Raw genomic sequence first — 5,023 nt, 5'->3', positions numbered from 1 at the left:
ACTAGTTATAAGGTAATGAACATGAGGGCTAGAAATTATACAAATGGGTAAGTCATAAAACCAAGTGTCAAACTATTTAAGCCAGGAAACAAAACTCTTGACTTTCTTTTCCTGAGTACCAGGTACTTAGGTGGTACTTGGAGATCTCTTTTAACTCTCCTCCCCTTCCATCATTGGGTCAATGATTTTGCACATCTTAAGCTCCTCCATATCATCCAGTTCTACTCCCATTTGCCTTACCTTGTTTCTGTCCAACAAAATTTCCTTCACTACATAATTCACATGAGATTCCCCCACTTAATACCCACAGAGCAATTCAAGCTCTGTTTGATATATTCTCTTGACTACTTCAACCCCAGCTTCTTCAGACCTCCATTTTCTCCTTAAATGATTAGGGCAGTATTCCCAAAGCTGTCCTATAGAGCAGTTGTTCTATGATGCACTCTGATAACGAAAAGGTTCAAGGCTCAGTAAGTTTGTAAATTGCTACATACTTTATATGTCTGACATTTATAACAAATATTAGCATGTTATAAGTTCTGAGATACCCCACAACAATCCCATTAACGTTGTAAACCTTTGTATAATGTTTTTCGAACCATTTTCTCTCTTTTTTCAAAGCATCTGATGATGTCTTTTGTAGACTTTGGAATCAACTAGTTTTCACTTTTGTGAAGAAATTTGGTCAATCATCAAATTGAAGACTTCACATATATATTTTCAAAGATAACGTTTTCCCCTTCTATTAACATAAAAAACGATATCCTTACTACATAGTTAAAAACATAGCAGCTTCAGTTTTCTCCCACTGTTCCTGTTTGGAGAGATAGAAGAACTAGAGCACACGTAGGTTGGTACTTCTTGTTAAGGAGTGTGGTAATTATTTTGAGAGGAATAAAAAAAACAATATAATTTATCAGCAAGGGCATGATTCAATCATTTAAACAAAATTCCAAACAAATTTATTAGATGGAGTGAGGAGAATGGACTAGGGTGCAAGTGAAGGAATATGATAGTGATTAACAACAAGGCTATTTTAATAATCCAGGAGAAATATTTAGGTAGCATGGACTAGGTGATAAGTTGATGTAAATTGAAATAAGTGGACATTTACTAGAGATAAAAGGAACAGGGCAAGGCACGTAAAGGGGTGATTGAATAAGAGTAAGAGAGATAAAGGTAGGAGAACTACTATATTTCTGGCTTGAAAAATTAGTTATTATAATTAGAGAAGGACCAGAGTTGGAGGAGGTAAGGGATGCAGAAAACCATGGATTAAGTTTTGTCCAGGTTGAATCAGAGTTACCTTGGAGAATTTAGGAGTGGAGTTGTCAAACAGGCAATCGAGTATACTGACCAAAAGAGTGATCTTTGGTAGAGAAAACAGTGAAAACAAGTTGAATTCATGAGACTGTAGATAGGCAAATGAAATCAGGGCCAAGTGTGAGGTTATTTAATATTTAGAAGTAAACAAATCTGTTAGTTTTTTCATTTTGTATTTTCATTTCAACAACATAAATTATTGAGCTACACTAACAAACATTTCTCGCTATTAGTGAATAACCTGTGAAGATTTGTATTCAGCTAAGTAGTAATTATCTCCTAAAATATACCAAAATTTTTCTAACTCGGTGATTTTAATGTTCTATTTTAATATTTGTTATCAGTACACTCAGCAGAGATGATTGTCATTTCCTGGAAATAAGTTTTCATAAACCCAGACACCTTTGTTCTGTTCTAAATGTATAATGCCCTCTAGCCTACTCAAGGACATAGCTATAGATCTACTCCTCTCGGTTGCCTACATCATCAGTTTTTTCCCTCTCTACTGGATCAGCGTATGTGTAATTTTGCCCTGGGTCAGTTTGGCTAAGCTGTAGCTGAGTTTCCCAGAAAACTCAGCTCCAGGTTAGAGTTGGCCAAAAGAGAAATTTACTGGGGATTTGGAAGGTTCCCCAAACCTTTTTTCTCTGAAGCAGACCTTTTTCTCTGAAGGTCATTGGGAACAGATGCGGTGTACTACAGGTGCATAGGTACCAATAGGTTCTAGGTTTTCTTTGATCTCTCTTGTGGTGTGAAACAGACGAAGAGGTTCTAGCAGATTCCAGCTTTCTTCCCTCTCTTCTTGGCGTGTTTTCCTGGCTGTCATCCCTACAGACCAATAGTAACGTCAGGCCCAAAATTATTGCATAAGCTGCAAATTTCATGGTGTCCTCCATTAGCTTTATAATGGTCCCACTCTGATACCTGATCCTGCTTGGTTTTCCAGATGTCCTCTCAAGCTTCAAATATCTAACCACCTCAGTGTTTGAGGACATCTGGTTAGTAATTTAATTTCATTTATCTGACCTTCCAACTCTGCCTTGTGGTTTTTATAGTTACTTCCTGAGCTTCTTCCACAAACGTGTAAAGTTGTATCAGGTTTCTCCAGAGAAACAGAACCAATATAATAGGATATATATTATACATATATATAATATATATATAATGTATATTAAAATATTATCTATCCTATTAGTTACATTATATGTAAATATGATATTTATATATAATATATAATATGTACATGCGAGTATAATTATACATAGATAAATACGTATCCTATTAGTTTTGCTTCTCTGCCACACATACACGTATATATACACACACACACATATTATATATATAAATTACTGGAATTGGCTCACATGATTATGGAGGATGAGAAGTCCCATGATCTGCCTTCTGCAAGCTGGAGAACCAGGAAAGTCAGTGGTGTAGTTCAGCCTGAGTTCCAAGGCCTGGCAGCCAGGAGCACTGATGTCTGAGAGCAGGAGAATATGGATGTCTCAGCTGAAGCAAAGAGAGCAAATTCATTCTTCCTCCACCTTATTGTTCTACTCAGGCGTTCAGCAGATTGGATGATGCCCACCTGCATTGGTGAGGGCAATCTTCTTTACTTAGTCTATCAATCCAAATGCCAATCTCTTGTGGAAGTACTCTCATAGACACACCCAGAAATGTTTTACCAGCTCTCTAGGTATCCCTTAGCTCAGTCAAATTGACACATAAATGGTCGGTGGTCTTATTCTTAAAATCACTTATTCTATAATACTCTTAATGGTTTTGCTTCCCTGTTTGAATCTTGACCGATGCAACATATGATTATTTTGCTCTAGTATTAAGGTGGAAAAAACCTCATTCTATCAGTTACCACCACATATCAGTGCTTTCCTTTGGATCACAATTCCTTGAAAGACTTGTCTGTAATTGCTTTCTCCAAAATCTTGTTTCTTAACCCACTCCAAACTTTCATCTGTATCTCCACAGAATAACTGAGTAAAGGTACAAAATGGTATCCACATTTATATATCAAATGGTCAATTTGCAGCCCTAGTATTGCTTGAACTATCAGCAGCATTTGGTAAAGTTGATTACACCCTCCTCCTTGGGACCCTTTCTTCACTTTTTTGCTAAGATATCACACTTTATTTTTTTCTCTTACCTTACTGGTTGCTACCTATGTCTCCTTTGCTGGGTTCTTCTCTTCTCTATACCCTCTTAATATTTGGTATCTTAAGGCTCAATCTTTGGTCCTCTTCTCTGTGGACAGTCATTCCTTTAGTGATCTAATCTTGTCTCATTACTATCTACTTATTGATATGCCCAAATTTGTATATCCAACCAAGAATATCTTAAAATCCAGACTATTATATCTAAGTGCATATTTAACATATTCACTGAGATATTTAATAATATTTTCAAAATCAACATATCCTAAGCTCCTGTTTGTAACTTATTTGTAACCTTTCCCCAAATTCAGCTTTATCTACAGCCTTCCCCATTTCATGTGATGGCATCACCATCCTTCCTGTCATTCTGTCCAAAAACTTGTAGTCCTCCTCATTGATCTCTTTCTCTTACATTCCAAATTACTAGCAAATTGTGTTGACTAAACCATCAAAATATGTGTGGAATCTGAACACAAACTACATAGGTACTGTCTCTCTGAACCATTATCCATTCACACAAGATCACCAGTACTCCTTCACCTTCTTCAAATATTTACTCAAGTCCAATTTTTTCTCAATAAAACATATTTTGACAAACATATCTAATATTGTAACCTACCCCTGCCTCCACCCTGACACTCTAAACCTCCCCCGACAACTACTCTACTTTTTCTTTTTATGTAGCATTTATCACTGCTAATACAAAATATAATTTACCTAGTTATTATACTTATTAAGTTCCATTTAAGCAAACTTCATCTTTTTTGGTCATTGGTGTATGATGCCAAGTGCCTAGGATGGTGCCTGGCTTCTGGTAGGCATTCAACAAAAGTGTGCCATGAGATTTTGTTAAAGCCATTCTCAATTACAGCAGCCTATGGATACTAGCCCAAATATTATTTTCCTGGTATGTAAGAGATAGAATACAATCTTTTATCTAGGATCTTTTGCTTTATGAGTCATCATAAAGCAATCTTCTGTGTAATTTCTGAATGCTTTGATACTGCTTGTTTGCCACTATTATTTATCTTCACCCCAGAAAAATATAGGAGAGTTGAAAATCCCCTTTGAATATGAGAGAGAGCAATTTAGAATGTACAGAGTGTTGAGTTACAGTTTTTCAATGTCACTCATCTTTCATGCTAATGTCTGTTGCAGGTAACCATCATAATTTTTTCTTTAGTTTTTATTCCTTACATTTTTAAGCTAAAGTACTTTACCATTCCACTCTTCATTGTCAAATTGTGTCTCTCTGGCATTGTAAATACTTTCGATATATAATACACTTTCTTGCCATTCTCTTGCTTGACATTCCAGTAATGGGATGAACCCTCTAGGTTCTGGTTAGCCCATTAGGTTATGACCTCCTCTCAGTGTAAGCACTCTTAATTTTCTTAACCGTATGCCATATACCACATATTTGTGCTTTACCACTTCAGTCAACACATAACATGTCTCCCAATGTAGAGAAAATTGTGATCTGTGCTATATTAGATCTAGAAAATATATAGCTATATATTTGAGTTAAATAT

Source organism: Phocoena phocoena, chromosome 6, assembly GCF_963924675.1.
Source record: "Phocoena phocoena chromosome 6, mPhoPho1.1, whole genome shotgun sequence".
Lineage (NCBI taxonomy): Eukaryota > Metazoa > Chordata > Mammalia > Artiodactyla > Phocoenidae > Phocoena > Phocoena phocoena.
This window is presented reverse-complemented; position numbering follows the sequence as displayed.